Source organism: Gallinula chloropus, assembly GCF_964237585.1.
Source record: "Gallinula chloropus genome assembly, chromosome: 3".
Lineage (NCBI taxonomy): Eukaryota > Metazoa > Chordata > Aves > Gruiformes > Rallidae > Gallinula > Gallinula chloropus.
Window position 1 is genome coordinate 100,250,157 of NC_140087.1, and position 8,518 is coordinate 100,258,674.

Genomic DNA, 8,518 nt, shown 5'->3' on the forward strand with positions numbered 1-8,518 from the left:
CAATTCTGAAACAGCACATTGTACCTGGGACACTAAGGGTTAGATATCTTTATGAAGTTATTATCAAACTCATGTGGTCTAGAAACTTTTTGTACATACTAGATAATCCTCTGAAATTTTCCAAGGGGATTTCTGACTTTCTGGATTAGGAAAGCAGAATCCCCAACAGTTTCTTTTCAAGGTAGAAGAATTAAAGCACTTTGTTTAGGGTTTTTTTTTCCATTCAACAAGAGCTTGCCATACATGGGATAAAGTGGGCAGTATTATGTATTTCTTTCTAAAGAAGCAAGAACAACAGAAAATTAAAATATTTGGGAAGCTTGAAAGTCAAGAATTTTACTAGATAAAGAAATAAAAATAGCAGGTCACAATTTTTGTTTAGTTTTATTTTAAAAGTACACTTTTTTACATATTGCAGCAGTGCTGTTCAGGCACACTAAGTGAGGCATAAAAAAGTTCTAGATGTCACATACAGGTTATGATATCATTCTGCTCCTTCAGTCAAGTGAGCCTGTGTCACCTCTTCAAATCGCCGTGTGCATTCGCTGCAACCTGCCATCACTTTCTATGTGGATGGTGTTTCAGAGAGATAGCCCTTTTTAAACCTCAGCCTTAGCCAATCATGGAAGAAATCAAGCAGCTGCATACTCAATGCTAACTGAAATAGAGCCATAGAGTCAAGTGCCATTAGTGAACATCTGGTACTGAAAGACAAGCTATTTTAGTATCTATGCTAGTGAACATATAGGCGCATTAAAACCTTCCTTCATACCATATTGTCATTGCAACTCTTCTGCAAGAGCTCTGCCAATATTTTGCATGTTGAATATTTCATTGCTCACAGGTACCTAATGTACACCTATGTGACATTGTTAACAATTTTCTTTACTGAGGGCATAATATTATCTCTTCCTATAAGATTTTGCTTTTCATTTATTCCTTTAGTCCTTCTGCTTCTTTTTTTTTGGGAGGGGGTGGGGGGACAGAGAGAGGAAACAGTATAATTTTTTTTCTGATAGCTTTTTTCTTTAATTTAGATGATTCTTTTTGATGACTATACATCAGGTTTGTCACTTTGAATATCAGTCTTCAGCATCATACTATTAAGCAACACATTTATTTGAGTTCCAATCTTTTCAGGTTTCCATGGTAACTCCTGCTTAGTGCAGACCCTTGTAAACTGATTAAACAAAGCCACTCTAGCTCTGAAAAACTGACACATCTGCATTTGGTATTATTATTAAAATTGGATCTTTTTATAATGTATGTTATGGTCAGACATGTGTAACTCCAAAATGTTTAAAAATGTATACTTGTATATATATTAATACATATAATTATAACTTTATATTAGTATAATGCTATGTATATTTAAAATAGTAACTGCATGCACAATATATGCTATATATAACAAGTAAGAATAAAGAATAAAAGTAAAAAATATACCAAAATTTTCATTACAAAGAAATAATGTCTACCTCATCAATAGAGACACAAGTTCAAGAGAAGTTAAATCATTTTCTCCTGGAAATTCAGAAATTCAAAAGCAGTACTGTCAGTTGTCACTGAATCTGCCACTATTCATAATATATACAGACAAAAGAGTTAGAGCTATATAATATATCAGCATGTAACTTTAAGAAGACAACTGTGAACTTTATCCAACTGATTTATGACATATATTAAGTAAATTGGTGAATGTCAGTTAAATTATTTGTGCTGCCACCAGGAAACATGCTGTCTGAGATTCCCCTGTTGATTGCCTTAAAACATAGCTGTGTAGAACTGGCACGGAGACCAAATTACTCTCTTGACCTGGTCAAAGGGGAGACATAAAACAGAAAACATCATTAAACTGGTGCATCAACCCTTAATGCAATCACTCATCCAGTATTTTGTGTAGTTCAGTTCTCACTCTGCAAAAGGCAAAGAGAAATTAAATGTGGATATTAAGAATGGTCAGAAATATCAAGAAAGTAAGTGCAGAATTGGAGTTACTCAGCCTATCCTGGCAAAAGTGTACGAAAGAAGAAATGTGACAGCTGTCTGTAAAAGCTATGGGATGTCCAGGGGAATGAGAGGGTAACAAGTTCTATTCCAATGCTTGACAACACTTTCAGTGAACAAATTTTTCCTAATATCTCATCTAAACCTCTCTTGGTGCAACTTGGGGCCATTTCCTCTTGTCCTGTTAGTTGTTACGTGGGAGAAGAGATCTACCTCCCCTGGCTACATCCTTTCAGGTAGTTGTAAAGAGCGATGAGGTCTGCCCTCAGCCTCCTTTTCTCCAGGCTAAACAACTCCAGTTCCTCCAGCCATTCCTTATAAGACTTGTGCTCCAAACCCTTTACCAGCTTGGCGCCCCTCTTTAGACAAGTTCCAGGACATCAATATTTTTCTTGTAGTGAGGGTCCCAAAAGTGAACACAGTACTTGAGGTGCTGTATCACCAGAGCTGAGTAAAGGAACATGACCACTGCCCTAGTCTTGCTGTCCAGACTATTCCTGATAAAGGCTAGGATGCTGTTGGCCTTCTTGGACACCTGGGCACACTGCTGACCTATATGCAGCTGGCTGTTGACCAACACCTCTGTGTCCTTTTCCACCAGGCAGCTTTCCAACCACTCTTCCCCAAGCATGAAGTATTGCATGGGGTTTTTGTGATCCAAGCTCAGGACCAAGTATTTAGCTTTGTCCAAGTCCTTCTGTAGAGCCTTTCTACCCTCAAATAGATCAACACTCCTGACAAATTTGGTGTCACCTGCAAATTCACTGAGAGAGCATGTCTAGGTCATTGATAAAGATATAAAACAGAACTGTCGCCAGTACTGAGCCTCAGGGAACACCACTTGTGACTGGCCACCAACTGGTTTTAAGCACACCACAGATTTTTAGCCCTGGCTTTCAGCCAGCATTTTACCCAGTGAAAAGCAAGCCTATCCAAGCGATGAGCAGGTGATTTCTCCAGAAGAATGCTGTGGGAAATTGTGTCAAAGCCTTACTGAAGTGTAGGTAAAAAACATCCATTTGTATCATGGCCCAGGTGCTTCTGGTTTCCCCAAAAATAGAGAGGAAGATCTACTGTTTGTATTATTCCCTGAACTTTTATAATTTACTGAAGTTGATGATGAGATACTAGAGATATTAAGCTGAATAGACCTTGAGTATGAACCAGTAATGACATTTTTATGGTTTTGTGTAACTAAGCTTATACTAAATAGGATTTCCTATAACCCCAGGTTTGATCATTAATTTGACCAGGTCACCAAGCCTAAAAACCACATGTTTTAAGTAGAAAAACCTATAATAATGTCCATGAACAGAAGATAAAGAAGATGCCACATCATTCCTGCAACCAGTATGAGGCAGATGATTCAAGAACTGCAGCTTCTTACCATCTTCACATTACTTTGCCTGTAGCTTCAACACTATGATTAGAAAAAAATTCCCTTTATTTTTCCTGTTATTAGAAGAACTAATGAGAAAGGGTAATTTAAATTAATTAAACTAAATTCTTTTTTCTACCAGACAAAATGTTATTGAAGTCCTAATCATCTAAAAACTTTTCTTTGTCTACTTTTGGATAGAAGACAACATTCACAGTGTTCAGAGAATATTTTAACTGAATGTCATATTAGGAAAAAAGAAAAAAAAAGAAAGATGAAGGCCAAAGAATGTCCTCTTTCAGTCACTAAGCTCATTTAAAAAAACAATAAAACCACATTTATATACCAAATTTCTCTATGTGGTCATAAAGCAAAACATCTTCTAGCAGACAATCTAAATTTAGTACTTATTTTTCTACTACATTTCTTGACTTTCATTCGCAAAATGGTCAAATAAGGAGAATACAAATCACAAGTTAAAAATAATGCACATATTAAAAGGACGTGGATAAATAAATTTTAAAATCACTTTTATTCTATCTATTTAATTACCTTTTTTCTGCTTGGCAATTTTTCCTTTGAGTGATTTCAACAAAAGTCATATAACAAAAAACATCAAAAGTAATCTGTGTCAACACATTAACTATCAGCTAAGTGAACAGAAGTTCACCTATCTACAGCCTCTTTTCAGGTAATTGTAGGCAGTGATAAGTCCCCCTCTCAGCCTCCTCTTCTCCAGGCTAAAAACCCCTGTTCTCTCAGCCACCGCTTTTAAGGTTTGCTCTCCAGCTTCTTCACCAGGCTGGTTGCCATTCTCTGGACACACTCAAGGACCTGTTGCATTACAGGTGTGCAGCCAGTTGCATTACAGGTGTGAACACCTGCCCATGGTCAGGCAGTTTTGCAGCTGAATTCTCCAAAACATTAAGATGCATCCACAGGTTTTAGGGACTGAACAACTCAGCAGGAGTTCATGACTAAAGCCTGATGCATCGACTCTGTCATTCCCTGTCCTAGTGGCCAGAGCAGGGACTGGACCATATAATGGATTCTGACACCTATGCTGATAACTGTACACAAAGACCTATTCACACAAAATTTGTAATCAGGCTGTGGAACAAAAGTTGGACCATCTTGTCCCCTCCTTTCAGAGTATTACTTTAGCTATTAAACACTGTCACATTCAGCCTTGTTCTCCTTCTCTGTCAAATTAGTTTTCAGTTCTTTTACAAAAAAGGAGAACAAATTCAGTGAAAATTTATATCCTTTCTGTAATGTATTACCCAAAGATGAAGGAACTTTCAAGAAAATGAGACTGTGCATTTTCAATCCCAGCAGAAGGCAGAATTTTATGTGGGTCTTCTATGTCACAGAGAAGTGCTCTATTTACTAATTGTTTAAAACTTTAACACTATCTCAATTAAAAAAAAAAAGTTTAATGTTAACATACTAGCTAAACATAAACAAACTTCCTTTATTGCCCACTTAGAGAGTTTTTTTTCAATTTGAATCTCAGTCTTCTAAAGTCATATTACTTTAAAACAATATTTAAGGGGCAAGATGCACTTTTTGCAGGCTCCCAGCAATGTAAATAGTTCTGAAGCAGCCAATTTCTCCCATGCCGTTTAGACATTTAATTAAGGTCTTGCTTCTACTATGGGCTCTCTGCTACCTAAAAATTAGTCTTTGCAGCATTCATCAGTGCAGCACTTCATTTTTAGGATGTATGCAGGAAAACGTAAGTATTTGAGTAAACATGTGACTAATTCCTGCCTAGGATACCTGGCAGTATCAAGATATACACTAACTCAAAATCCTTACAAGCTATGGAAAAAGCTCCCTTTTACAACCTGTGGTGGTTGTGGGTTTTTTGCCATTCTCCAATTTCCTGTAAAAAATACTTGAATCTTTACATTTTTTGAACAAATATCCTTAAAAAGGAAAAAGAAAACACCCTTGCAAGTATCCATTGCAGCTGATTTCTACTTTTCTTCTTTTTCTACTTTTTCTTCACACTAGAAGGATTTTTGGAAGTCAAATACAAATAATTTTTCACAAAGGTACAAGTCTTTCTGTTAGTACTCTGCAGACCTTACATAAGGAGGTTAGAAATTAATAAAATCGTGCACAAGCACATTTTCTCTGTCTTTAAACACATCCTCAGATCTGGAATCAGATTTGTGAGGCCTGCTGTACAGCTAGAAGTGAAACATGTCTATGTCATACTTGTCACATTTAAATCTCAAACTGGGCAATGAAATACAGGGCAGCATTAACGGGGGCAGGGGGGAAGTGCAAGATAAATAAAGAAAGATGACGAAAAAAGTTGGACATGAAGCCATGACAAAATGATAGCAGAAGTGACGGAGCAATGTGCTGTTGGTATTTATAACAGCAGAGTGGAGAATGAAGGCATCATGCTGCAGAAGTGTAGGCATGGTAGTGTCAAGGAGCAGCAAGGACAGATTGCTCCTCAAAGGAAGGCAAATTTGGAGCAAAGGGTCACAGTGAGGCAGGCAGAAGCAGTGTCCTCACCACCGAAGGACACAGTCCCATAGCTGTTGAACAAAGACAGTGTGTCTAGAGATAGTAACCTAAACCAGACACAGACTAGTAATAGGTAGGCAAGTCCATAGTGGTAGTGTAGGTCAGTCCTCATACAGCTGTCTTCACCACAGTTGGATCCCAGGGTACACAGACATGTTTCAAGCTGACCTTGAACAGAGAAGAAACCCCTGGGAAGGGAAGAAAGAGGTAGCAAAAACTGTTCCTGCTCTTAGAGCCCTGGCAGCCAAAGTTTCATGGTTTTGAAGATCTCACTGGAGGGATAAAGGATAGTGTGTGACTCCCTTCTTCCCCCCTGTTTGAAGTACGGGGGGGGGCAGGGACTGGGGAAGATGGGGTTCTTCGTAGCACCTTCCCCCCACCCCTCCATTCTAAGCAGACTTCCCTTTAGTCATGATCTTGCTCCTTTCTTCCCCCTGCTCGCAGCACAGGGGGGCAGGGACTGGGAGATGGGGCTTCGGTGAGTCCCTTGCAAGTTGGTTTCCCTCTCGGCCAGGGTGGGCAGAGGCATTCATTCCACACCCTCCCCCTGCTGCACCATGGGGTGCCACCCACAGGAGACAGTCCTCCACAAACTTCTCCAACGTGAATCCTTTCCCCAGGGCTTTATCTGTTCACCAGCTGCCCTGGCATGTGTCACTGCTATGGCGGGCAGTCATAAATCACAATGTCTCTCAGTCCCAGTCCTCTGTGAGGTCACCAGGCTCCCCCAGCAAACCTGTTCCGGTGCAAATCTCTCTCTCACTCATCTCTGTGTCTCTGTTTCTCCTCATGGCTGCAAGTGCTGGCAGGGGTTTGTTCCAACGTAGGGTCACAGCATCTCCTTTATGTCTCCACCTGCTCCATCCAGCGCGGAGCGCCTCCACGGGCTGCAGGTGGGGTCTCGGCCTTTTCCATGGGTTTCTCCACAGGCTGCAGGGGCATCTTTCTCTCCGGCACCTGGGCCGCCTCCTCCGCCACCCTTCTCCGGCCTTGGTGTCTGCACAGCTCGTTACATCTTCTCGCTCCCTTCTCCAGTGGCAAAATGCAGCTGCTTCCAGGTTGTTTTCTCTTATATGTGATTCTCAGAGGTGCTCAACTATCTATCGGGCTGCAACTTTGTCCTTGAATTGCTCATTGTTTGTAGTTTAGGCTGGCAGAAAACTCTAACTGCTGCTTAAAGAAACCGTCTCAGCAGCAAAGCCTCACAAAACTGCAACAGGTGTCTCATCTCAGGTCTAGCAGAGAACAGAATCTAGTGGTCTGGCCAAAATTAAGCTCAATTATGATCTCTGTAATAAAGGTGGTATAACACAACTTTCACCAAAGAACATTTATGGCAAATGTCATCTTAATACATTGTGTCCCATTTTTCCTCTTCAGAGTATGATAAAACATTAATTATGAGAAAACATTAGCAAAAAATATTGTCCAACTAATCTTAATGCAGGGCAGAAACATGCATTCAACCCCTTCTGAAACAAAATTTAAGGTACTAAATTTTGTGGAAGAAAAACTTCAGTAGCTCTTCATGCAGTGTGTGAAATTCATTTCACCACCAACCTCTGCCTTTATGATCAAATTTATTCTAATTCACCATATTGGTGAAATGGAAACTAACACAATTCAAGTAGTCACTTGATTTTGTTTTTGCTTTTTATTAATCAGTCATTTTTCTACTCTGTCATGGAGAACAGATATTAACTTTGAGAAGCTACACTAAAAACTTCAGATACACTAAAACAAACGGAAAATGAACAAAAGTTGTGACTAAATAGTCACATTCTGGTATGAAAATGAATTCTTAGCACTAACTAAATGCATTAATCTCAGCAGTCATAAATGATCAAAACCTGCTTGACAATTAATATGATATAGAAACACAAATAAGCTGTACTAAGATAAATATATAGATATTTCTTTGAAGTAAAGATGTTTGTTATTTGGCTATGTTCTCTAGCTTCTTTTTCATTAGATCATTTCTTTCAGCTTAAAAACAAAGAAAATGCTGTATAATTTCTTTAATACTATAGAGCTAAAGAAGCATTACTAAGAATTTTATTAAATGCTTTCAAGAAAATAAATGTAGATTACTTCTGCATATTTGAGGGGAAATAATTAAATTCCAACAATAACTTGAATTTAAGATTTGAAGAATGGGTTTTTTTCAGAGCTTTATCATCCTTTTAAAATTGCTTTTAATCTTTTCTCTGTTTACTAATGAATCAGAAACTGCATCCTGAATAAAAATTATGTGATCTAAAAGCCATCTGTAGAGCGTGAGCATTATTTGCATTCAGATCTTTTCTCACTTTAAAGAAATCTCACAGTGGAAATTCACAACATTATTTACTGGTTTTAACAAAGGAATAGGTATGTCATTGTGTGCTTGTAAACAAGGAGGAATTTCTGAAAGAATGATAGGACAAAAATCCACTGATTTCTTCTGAACACAGAAGTTACAACTAACTCAGACTCTTTTCCCCCCTCCATCTCTTCTAACCAAACTAAAATCTATTTCGTGCTTTTCAGCCTTCTGGGAAAGTCTATTTAGTGCAACCAAGTATCACAGAAGGAAATGGGATTCCT